Below are 12,468 nucleotides of genomic sequence, written 5' to 3' on the forward strand. Positions count from 1 at the left end.
TGTATTGTCAACAATCGCTAGGAGTGTTTTTCCCTTCAAAGTAAATAGTTAAGTTGAACCCACACGGTGCTTTAAGGTTGACGTTGGATCCTCAACATTTCTTCCTCCTCTTGCCTCTTATCCTAACGTTATTGTGATTTGGGCAAGCTATTTGGCACGGAAGAAAAATTTACAGTAAATTGATTATCTGAAATTACTTACCCAATCACATTGCTACAAATCCCTCCAACCCTCCACACATTGGGGACATTATTTCGCAAATAGTGATCAAATTAAAACTGACGATATCTGGTATACGGAGCACCACCTAGCAGGATAAGGTGGATGTAATCTGTTAGAATTAATTTCCTTTTCTAAACAAAATATATACGGGGCAGACTATTAAAATCTATTGGAGGGTTGGATTCTGGATGTAGGGGAATTCGTAACTCTTTGTTGTTGTTGTTGTTTTTTGTATGGTTTAACGCCACGCTTTAGCACAGGATAGACTATACATGGCGGCCAGTATAAATAGTGGAGGAAGAACCCGGGAAAACCCCGGGAAGAACCACCGACCCACGAGAAGCTACTGGCAAGCTTTCTCACATATCCACATTGGCCGAACTGGAGACTCAAGCCCACGCAGACAGAAGTGAGATGGTAATGATCCATAACGGTGAGCGCTTTAGACCATTCGTCCCCTCCTCCCAACGTCAATGTGATTGCACAAGTATTTTTCGGAGAAACATAGTTTTCTTAAAAGTCTCTTTCTTGTAAAACTATTTTAAAAACAAGAAAATTTTTTAAAGTAATTGTTCTTTATGAGAATAATTAACAGAGTTCGTGTTTGGTAACAATGAAAAATTGAGAACAAGTAAAACAACTTTTAATAAAATTGTTCTTGCTTAGTTAATTCACGTCTCTCTCTCTCTCTCTCTCTCTCTCTCTAACTAAATAACTAAAGGTCGTGTAGGTCAATTTCATAACTGTATGCCGGAAACAAATTGGGCCAAATTTTAATGTGAAATATAAAAAGCGGTTTGGCCGATTGACGTCACTTGGTTACGCTGTCATAGTCATAGCAACGGAGACGGGTAGGTTTACTGAAATGTTACTGTGTCGTTTGGCCGATATAGGCCATTTGGTTACGCTGGCATGGTCAGAGCAACGGAGACGGATAGGTTTATCGAAATGTTGCTGTTTCGTTTTATCTGGGAGGATGTTTTAACAGTGAGATACCAAATGGAAAACGCGTTTATCACGTCAACGATGACAGAAAGAATAACGCGATTGATAATTTATCTTTAGAGGAAGAGTGCAAAACTCACCCAGTTTACAATAATTATCAGGCTAATCAGGATGGAATCGAAAGAAATAAGAGAACGAAAAAAGCAGTGGGGTACAGTCAGTGACGCTGTCAACTTGGCTGTTAAGGTATCACGAGATAAATAATATTTAAAAAAATATTATTATTCACATCAATTTGTCTATGAAACATTCAACGTAGTCATTCTGGAAGGGCTCGTCATTGATCACCTGAATAGCATCAAGACGGATAACAGAGTTTTTTACTTGGAGGCTGTTACACAGCAAAAAAATTGATTCAGAGGGAACGCAGGAAGAAAAAAATCCCATAACAGCGAAACCAGCTCTATCAATAAATGTGGAAACAAACGAGACGAAATTTAGATCGATGGCGGCGGCCGGTAAATACTTTGGAATCTGTAAAAATTCAGTTAAATATGTTGCTGGAGGTGCGATGAACTCCTTCCACTCAAAATATTTCAATGGAATTAAGGTAAAATTTGTTTACCTATGATATACTGATCCTGTTAAATTTTCTCATTGATTTGTACAAAATATCTGATAAAACAAACTGTTGACAATAGATGGCATACAACTGCCTGCGGTGAACAAATAACAGAGCGGAAACCTCGCTACGTCTCAGAACAGTGCGGAAACCTCGCTACGTCCCAGAACAGAGCGGAAACCTCGCTACGTCCCAGAACAGAGCGGAAACCTCGCTACGTCCCAGAACAGTGAAGTGGCTGATGACGAATCGCATCAGATGATAAAGAATAAATATGATGCAAAGTACCACGTTGCTAAAAAAACAAAAAAAAATAATTTTTCATAGACTTTTTATGAACGTGACGTTACCATGTCGGCGAAAAGATATAAAATTAAATTACGTTTTTATAAGGATTTTCATCATGATGGAATAAAGAAATATAAATAGGAACTTTCCAAACCAGTAAAATGTAAATCCGTGTTCGTTGAGTACGAAAGGAGTTTTAGTAATGTACTAAATAACACGCGTTTAGTTCTCGTTGTCATGCTAGACAAAACCCAACAGTTAAATGAATCAGGGTAACATCACCACTTAACTAAACTATTTTTTTTCTTTTGTTGCTAAAACCTTTTCGATAACAAAAATATCTTGCTCTGTTTTTTGCAGCTCCTCCGCGTAAAATGAGCTTCTTATCCCCTCGCCGTTCACGTCTTTTAGTTTATACGTAACAGGGATGTTCGGTAAAACTTTTTCAAGAACAAATATTTTCTTCAGTCCAATTATTTTCGTATCCTTTCTCAATTTTTTTGTTACCAGTGAGTTTCTTACTCTATCAAGTTTATTTATTTGGTTTACCGAACTTTATTCGCAGATCGTGTCGATACTCCTCAAACTGGTTTTTATCGGCTAACAAATGAATTTTTTATTGCTTCATTTGGCGTCTTCTCAGTTGATCTGTGTTTCGTGTTATTATACTTATCAACTATCTTTTGTACTGTGTCAACGTAATTATTTGTGCTGTGAGCCGTTATGTTTGTTGTGTAGATCTTCACTTTTAGAGTCCTTTTAAATTTCTCAACAACGATAACACCGTTTCCTTCGTTTTCTGTTACGTACTTTTCTGACTTATTTTGATTTAGAAAAGACTCGGATTGTTTATTAAAAAACTCTACTCCGTGATCCGTCCACAATTTATTTGGTTTTCATTCATGTTGCTTTATGATACCATGAAATGCCGCTGTAATTGTACTCCCCATCTTATTTTTTACTGGTACACTAAATCTGTATCTGCTAAATACATCGTTGATATTTAACATATATTTGTTGCCCTGATTAAAATCAGCCTATTGTTTCATGTTAGTTAAATTGGTCACCCGAATGTCGTCTACTGCGTTTGCAACGACCTTTCTTCGCATAATTTTTTGCTTTGGCTTATGCGATTCTCTAGCCAGTTTTGAAAGAATGCATCATCGCCAGATACCCCAAAAGCCAATTTATGCTTTGCTACTGTTATTCTCTGAACAAGGTGTCTATCAAACCTCACGCGCATGTCTTTTGGTTTCATCGCCGACAACTCATCCAACATTATTCTGTCACAATTATTTTTATCGTCAGAGTAGTCTCTGCAACAAATGTAATGTCTCATAGCAGTTTCATCGACCCGATTACAAGGTTCTTGACCAGGCAATGGCTGATCGATTTCATCAAGTTGCTCATTCAGCGGATTCCATGGGCCAGTGTATTTATGTTTGGGCAGTGCCCATCCTCCCTTTGGCCTTGGTATTTTTCCTATTATATTATGAACATCAATCCCCCCCCCCCCGTAATCCTCTTAGTCATTGGCTCAAGCTATAACCGATGACCGCACTTTTTGCATTAGATAACGATCTTATTGTTCTCATTGGCCAAATGGTAATCTTCATCACAACCGCACATTATTATTTTACTGTTATTATTTTTTTTATCAGCATGGTGAATTTGGTCTGGCCACTAAATACGTCCTAGTTACCTCGTTTTTCACTAGCACACTTTTCTTTTTTCCACAAAACTCACAAATACTCTTTATCATCCTTCTTTTAGGGGCCCCGAGTGGCAGAGTGGTCTAAAGCGCTCACCGTTAAGGATCACTGCCATCTCACCTCTGTCTGCATGAGTTCGAGTCTCGGATTCGGCTAATGTGGTTATGTGAGAAAGCTTGCCAATAGCTTCTCGTGGGTCGGTGGTTCTTTCAGGGAGTTTCCCGGGTTCTTCCTCCACCATTTATGCTGGCCGCCATGTATAACCTACAGAGGCGTAGCTATGATATTTTGCGCCCGGGGACGAACTATAAAATTGGCGCCCAGCCCCCTCCCCGTTTAATCACATTTTTGAATATTACCCTTGTTTACTTATTATAATGTAACGTTGTAAGCCTCATTTTGGCGCCCCTGTACCTTGGCGCCCGGGGACATATGTACTCCTCTGCCCCCCCCCCCCCAGCTACGCCTCTAATAACCTATCTTGTGCTGAAAAATGGCGTTAAACCCTACTACAACATCAACAACAACAACATCATCCTTCTTTTAATTTTTGTCGTTACTTCTTGAGGGTTGAAATTGTCTGTTGACTTTGTATAGTTTAAACAGTAGGTCAGCATGATTATACTTAGGTTTTTAGATAAAATTGCTATATCGTCATTGCTTAATTTGCTGTCTTTGTCCGCTGTTTTTTTACTCATGTGTCTGATGAAATTTACGCAATAATATCCACAGGCATTCGTCCCAACAGGTTGTAACCGGTTCGAATAACAGTTTATTGTGTCACTTTCGTAATCTTTAATTATATCGCACGGAGTCATTCCAAATTAATCAAAGTAATTATTGTTGTATAATACGACCCAGTGTGTTTCCGTACCGCCACCGAAATTCTGTGTTTATGACGCATGAAGAGCCAGTTTGTCTTCTCTTCGGCAACCGATCCTTAATGTACACACCAATGAAACTCTTTACACCAGCCAACTTCTTCTCCACATCAAAATCACTTAACGGTGCAACTATTTTTTTTATTGACGGTGCAGTATGCGATATCCGTTTCACGGACGGCGGGTTCCTGGTAACGTTAGCCCTCGTACTATTCCCAGAAGGTTCAGCAGTAGACTTCCCGATATTCCCGCTAGTACTGGCCCAATGAGGCCTCCCTTCATCGACGGCTTTTTTTTTTTTCTTTTTTTTTGCTCGTTTATTTCATGGATGATCTTTTTCCTCGGCTTGGCAACGGTTGATTTCTTTGGCATTAGTTAATCGGTTTATACAAAATAAATGTTATGCCACTGCCGGTCGAGAGGCAACTGCCGGCACCGCCGCCCTCAGTCCCTTCTTTTGTTGCCCCTGATATTGCCCCTGATGCTTCCACAATTCCCAGTGTTCCTAACATGGGCAATATTTTTGGCGTGATAGTCGTTATTAACGTCAATATTGCCGGTCGAAAGAATACGCGAGTTTTACTAATTTGTTCTAGTTCGGCACCTGACAGATTCAGGATAAACGGCGATCTTTTTGTTATCTTTTTCATTTGACTTTTGGTTAACCGTAAGGCTATTTTTACACCATCAATTATCAACGATACATTCTCTCGTGCTGACACAGCACTGGTGAGTTTTCTGATCTTTCCTTCACTCAAATTTACTTCACCGCGTAAAAAGGCATTATTAATATAGTTAATAAAAAAATATTGTCTTAACGGTTGTTACACTTAAACACTCATCTTGCTCTTGATGGCATCAAGCGTAATGTTACGATCGAACATGACATGCGAGCAAGCGTCACATGGAGCAGCTGGATTAGCCCAGGCGTACATTTTATTTATATTTCGGCCGGTGAGCCGGATGTTCTTTCCAAGTGTTTACTGGCATCAACATAAAAAGTAGTATAGTTTGTTGCTACTCATCGACTGATATTTGTATGCCATCACCAGCGTTTTGATAGTTTTTGCATCGATTCCAGCAACATTGTGTCGGCTCTCAAGACGTTTAGAGTTGCTGGTCTAAATTCTCATTCAAGCTCTCTGTCTTGATACCTTCCTGAATTTATTGATGTGTATATTCGCCTCAGATCAAAATGTTGGAATATCATTTTATTTTCTTCTTGTGGATTTGCACCGGGTCTTGGCTTAAACACAACGAAAATAGGGCGTAGCAATTGTTCACCTGGTGAGCTCGTTATTCTCCAGCTGTGTGCTCTGGAAACTGCATTTGTTTATAATAAATTTTATTTTTCACAAAGTAAATTGTTCTGCTATGTTTCTATGCTAATATTAGTGCGAGCTCCTTTGTTACGGAGGGCACTACTTTTCGCATCGACGGCGACAGGTGTGTTATAGCAAACTCTCCATTGGCGACACTGGTTGCTCTGTGAATGGATTCAACTGGTTCTGCTCGATTAATGATAAGCTTGTACATAACGTCTCTGAAAACTGTATTCAGGTCTCGGATGCGGGAGGGCGTGGGTTCGATTCCAGGCCGAGTCATACCAAAAGACTTACAAAAATGGTACTAACAGCTTCCTCGCTTGGCGCTCAGCATTAACAGGTTAGTGTTAGAAATGGTCGGCATCGTGCCAGGATAATTGTGACTGGGTGGAACATCATGCTACATGTCTGCGGCATGATGTCCCGGTGCTAGACGTCACCATAAACCTCCACACTGCAGACATCGTAGCGATATTATTATAAAATGTCTAAGGCGAGAATGTGAAATAGCTAGAAACTTATCTAAGCTGAGGGTACTGCCTCCGCCGTTTCCGAACGTGATAAACTTTACGCTTGGTGCGCCAATAAATTACGGGAAAGACGCAGTCAGCATCATTGACGACAGTATTACACCTGAATTCATCAATGACATTACAAAAGAAAATATCGAACCATATCTGGGTAAAATTGTTAACAACGAGTTCACAGCGGAGGAAGAGAAACAGCTAAAGGATAAAAACTTAGCCATCTTTGATGAGTACAAATCTTTTCTCAATTAACCTGAAAACGTTGATTTTGCAGCAGTGGTGAGGGAGGCCGCGCCAGGTTTCGTTTTCTGGCTGCAAAAATATATCTCAGTAATAAATAGGAATTCTATCTCAGGCGATATATCAGTCAATGACAAAAATAGACTCATCGCCTATTATAGCCATTATCACAAAAAATGTTATTGTGTAAAAAAAAAGTATTATGCTTATTACGGAAGAATACTAAAGATGACTGATTACCTTCCAATTAACATCACCACAAGTGACGCTGCTATATCCAATTTTTGCTGATTTTATCTGGAGTTGGCGTCGCGTTAGACATACTTGCCATAAAAATTAATCCGACCATTCGATCAAATTAAATCGGCCTGTAAGATACACAGGGGCTCTTATCGTCGCTTACAATTCACCTGTCATACGTGTACTCTATAATAAATACAAGAGAAGACACCTCTGCTTTCTCGCGCGACCCATTTAAGATTAAACACAGTCATTTCAGCTGCATTTCGCGTAGCGTAATCAATTTGGTACCGACATTTGGCTCAGGCATTCAACTTTGTATGCGTATCCAAAGTTCGGCTTACTATCATACGTGTAAGGAATGCCAGACCCTTTTCCCACGCTACCGTTCGACATGGCTGTAATCGCGCCCGCTTAATATGCAAGCACAACGCGCTGAATGCAATAATTCCTTCTCATTGGCCAACTGAAAGTAAGTCATAAATAAATGCAGGAGGTCATTTTCTTTTAATCACTGAGAGAACAGTATTCCATTTAGCGGGCCGACAAAACGAATACAGAAAATCAGATTTATGAAATCACTCAGATTGATAAAGTGATTGGAATCACAGAGGGCATTGTTAACTCGCGTGATTAAATGGCGAAGATAGAGAAGTGTGTGACGGATTTTTCGTCTCAACTCAGAAGAGGGATCAGCATGACGGGAAAATTAAAAACGCAGCGGCAGATATCAAGAACCTAGAAAATGATCTTGAAAACTTGTCATCTCAAGTAGACAAAATATTAAAAATCTTTGACGAGATAAGGCAAACAGAGCCACATGGCGAGAAATGAGCCAAACCCCCCCACACACACACACAAAAGCGTCGCACGGAGGATTTTCCTCCACCGATATAAAGACACCTCTGTAGTAATGGAAAAGGGGATTCACCCTTCACTTTCACAGACTGAGTTGTAATCAGATAAATTTTCTGGAGAAATTGTCTTCAACGTGGGCAGTTTTGATTCTTTAAGCCGGACATTGTCGCTCGAAAAATAATTGAGAGAGATGCCATTTTTGAACGTGGTTAGGTGTGTCCACTATTGGAACATAATTAGTTCACAAAATAAACCCAAACTAAATGTTAAAAATTCTGATTTCCGCTTATACTGATTGGGGTGGAGATGAATACCCCTTTCAGTGACTACTGATATCCAAAACATCGTGTAGAACAATCCACAACACTGTGACAAGTAATGCCTACAAGTATATTAGTTTTGATTAATTTCATGGTTTCAAAAACTGGAGTCCAGGACTTTCAACAAATATAATATTGTCGTCCCGGATAGAAAAAAAGATTGGAGTCCAATCCTTCAATTACGATTACAATGAATCATTATTTAGTTATGAAATGTTATTGTGGTATGAACATAAATTATATTGTACTGCACAAAATTATACATTATATTTATACTGGCACCAGATGCTTCCAGTTGGTTACCAAATTTGGTCTAAAGAACATTATTGGCATGTTTGACTAGGAACAACAAGGCAGCAAAGTGGAATTTTCCATTCCGGACCTTGCCCTCATTAAATTTTAATCTTTACTCATGTAAGTTTAGTTTTCAGCTATTATCCACGAGATTTTTTAATTAGCATCGTCAGTATTCTCTGAATCAGGTTACTTTCCAAAACCAACTTAATATGAAATTATTTACTTCAGCATGTTTCGTCCTTCAAAAATGTTCATTTTTTAATTAGCATCGTCATTATTCTCTGAATCAGGTTACTTTCCAAAACCAATTTAATATGAAATTATTTACTTCAGCAAGTTTCGTCCTTCAAAAATGTTGTCTCATGTTATCAATCCAACCTCTTAATTAGGCGATACAAGCAGTTTGTATTGGCTTCTAATTTTGACTGATACGAGAATCAACCACGACGTCTTTTTGTTATTGTTGCAAATGGATTGTTTAAATTGAAAAAGACCAGAATTAGAAACACCTGACATTGTTTGGTAATTGCTATCACATTGTATCAAACGCTGTTTCAAGAATAAGAGATTCTGAATTCATTGCTGCAAGATTATACTATTGGCATCTTTTTCAGACTGACGTGTGATGTACTTTTGATAATTATGTCTTTTTACGAAGATCTAAAATCGGCTTAGATGTTTGCTTTATATTTTGCCGATGTAGGTGGACGCCTACAGCTTCCATCTATCCGGATTGATAACCCTAAAACATCTGAGCACTGCTATACCTTCACTGATGTTGTCCGTAGAGATTCATTGCACAGAGATACCTTTGATATGCTCTTTTACATACCAAACATTACATTGAAGCCTCATTTAGGATAGCCAGTCAATATAACACAACAACACTGATAGTTATGTACGGAGAGAGAGTCGGGTGGAGGTGGAGAAAAAGTTTGAGGTTCTTTTTTCACAATGTGCTCATGCATGTTAACGATATTGCCAGTCTGTTACAAGTATGGTTTCCATGCATAATATTAACACGGATTGATGGGTTTCTTTTTATTTCTTGCATATTTTTAATTTTTGAATGTAACCTCTTTTAAAGTTCCATGATATCATTTACTGGAGTTGTTTGACCACACTCCAAACTTTTGGTTTCAGCATTATAACTTTATTAAAAAGATTATAGTCGAGCCCACAGCATTATGCATATCCACCCCGCATGAATGATTCCTTGTGTTACAACATGGAAACCATTGCGACCTCATGTGCTACTGATCTTGACCTAGTGATCCATCAATACAACAGGAGTTGACTGCTACCTTAACCTCTGAACTTACCGGAATCCATATTCCTTATATTTGCACATTTATTGACAGATTTGTACATAGAACTGGCATTGGCCCCTTGCCGTCAAATCGACTAAGACTTCGGGTCATAGCTTGGAAACTACTGAGATCCCCTCCATATATTTGCTTGAATGCATAACAGATATGAGTTATACGACAAGTACAAACATCCGACTGACATTTTTCCCTGAGACAGGTATTCAAGAAAAAAACCTACGGATCTTCGATAGTTAGGGTACTTTGGCTTTCTTTGGCACAGCCTAAATCTGATCTTCCGTGACCCACACTTAGCGATGGAGAGAGTACTAAATCAGTAGCTGCCTGTCTAAAGGCAGCCATACAGCAGAAGAGGTGTTTTGTCACCTCTCCTACGCTGTGGCCACTAGTTTATTCCTTGAATCACAAGTATTAATTGGCCCGTTATGCACTCACATTGGCACTTCCCATGAGGGAATTTTTGTGGGGAAAGTCAATGACAGACCGTTGGCAATGAGGATGAAACTCAAGTTCTCTTTGTGTGTCCGTTCAGTACCAGACCAGATAGCATTGGCAGTTGAGGTCTTCAATCTGAGGTGGGATTGCCTGTACGTCTGCACGTTCTCATCTTTCAGAATAATGTCTCGGGTTCTTCAAGTCGTTGCCCATCCTGAGTGTTCCCCTTTGACTTCTTTGTCCTTTTAGTCGAGAACCTGAGCAAATTACCACAGAGAAGAAATCTACTGTTGCATCACAGAGGGTTCCTCTTGTGCAACGCTAGTCAAATTCTCCACCTTAACACCTGGCTCAAATCAAACGACCTATTTGCATGTGTCGGATTTCCATCAAGAGTGCCATAAACATCGCTTTGGCCAGATGGCAATCGACTTCCAAGATTTTTGATGCCATGTGGAGAATATTTTCCGACTGCTGCAGTAAGAATTGTCACGATTCAGTATGTTCCCTTTTTAACTGCAGTGCAGATTTTGGCTTCTTTTCTCTTTGATAAAACAATGCTCAGATTTCGTCATTAAGGGTTAAATTCATTACGTTTTATATTCGCTCAGCTATAGGATCGGGACATCTCTCCGAACCGATAACTTACTTTGATATCTAAAGACCAGTCTCTCGCTTTTGAATGCCAAGGTAGATCCTTTCTTGTATTCTTTCTTCTTTATTTCAACTTCCTTATGAACTTCTGAATGAAGCTTTATTTGAGAACCTTTCCCTTACAACAGTCTACCTTCCACCCACTAACACTGATGAAGAGGATGAGTGAAAATCGTGCTTTGGCAGTGGAAAACTCACTTTTAACTATGATTCTTTATCTTCTCTTTAAGAAGCTGGCTTTGTGACCAAGAATCAGCTACCTTCGATAACTCTGATGATGTTGCAATCCTTAGTTTCAGACGTAATTGTTCTGTGGATCAACATAGACTATTTTACCCAGATAGAGTTTTTCATTTGTATTAGTATCAATAAAAAGAGAAAAGTAATTTTCATAACTGTCTTCTGATCCCTTTCAAGGTTATTTCGGATGCTCAACAGCTACCACCTCAAAGGGGATTGTTCGGACTATTAAACCAGCTCAGCTATATCTCGCCATGATAATGCTTTCCTTCCTGAAAATAAAAGGATGGTGTTGCTATGGTTTTGTCTTAAGCCTTTTGTAACTCTTATGTTTGCATGATGACATAAAGCATTTTTCTGGCGTGTTCACTCCGCCTTCTTGTCACTTTGATATCTTATCTTAGGCTATTAGCCTATCATGGGTAAAGTTATTTTGCTATAAAATATAGGATTTTTAATAAAATGGGAGGGGTCTAATTTTAATTAAGTAATACTTTACCAAATTTATCGTCCTTCTCTGTTCAAATGTTCTTTCAGTATTGGTCCAAATGAAAGAAATCATTTGACGGAAGTTAACTAAGGTATCATACTTAGAACATGTTGGTTTTTTATTTCTTCTATTTCAAACTGCCAATTATTATTTTTAAGATGGAATATTGTTATTGGAGTGGGAACTTGCGCTAGAGTAAGATAGAGCAACTCGATAAAAGAAGGTAACTAACTTAAATTAGTTTTGCACTCAAACAGCTACATTGAAAGAAACAGCAACAAATCACCAACAGAATTTTATTATTATTTTAAATTGGACTATATTCATTCTGGCCTGAAGGACATTCAAACAATACCAATATACCATTATTATGACTGCCATAACTACCGTGACTACCATAACTGAAAAGAGAACTTTTACATATCTTTTTGTCATATACCACTCTTCAGAATAATCAAAATATGGTTGTCATTACCAAGAATAGACAAATATTTTAAATAACTGTATCTAATAAACTAATCATCAGAATTTGGCCAACAAAGGTGGAAAGTGTCCTAGTATAGAAGCATTTTATTAATGGATATGTTTTCTTGATGTGCCAGCATATGTTAATGAAGCTATCAAAATAGAGAAAGCTTACAAGAAGCCATTTTAGGTACATTTGCAGCTAACCAGTAGAAATTTATATGAAAAACATTTTATTGACCCACATTTCTTTACCAGCTGCTCTTGCATTTGGCTATTAGGCATGTACCAGGCAGGTGATCAATTTCCGGCCACTTGAGCCTCTTGCTTTTAGAGTTATGGCTCATTGTTGCATGCACTTATGTTTATGTCCACATTT

At 38.6% G+C, this 12,468-nt stretch overlaps 1 protein-coding gene across 1 annotated transcript in view; it reads left to right on the forward strand.

The window, feature by feature from the left end:
* Positions 1-12,468, forward strand: part of LOC149784193 (proton-coupled zinc antiporter SLC30A2-like) — a 76,642-nt gene that overhangs the window by 43,901 nt on the left and 20,273 nt on the right. The gene's annotated exons all lie outside the window — the stretch shown is intronic.

The sequence above is a fragment of the Sinohyriopsis cumingii genome, chromosome 14 (genome assembly GCF_028554795.1).
Source record: "Sinohyriopsis cumingii isolate HCF-2022 chromosome 14, ASM2855479v2, whole genome shotgun sequence".
NCBI classification, from domain to species: domain Eukaryota; kingdom Metazoa; phylum Mollusca; class Bivalvia; order Unionida; family Unionidae; genus Sinohyriopsis; species Sinohyriopsis cumingii.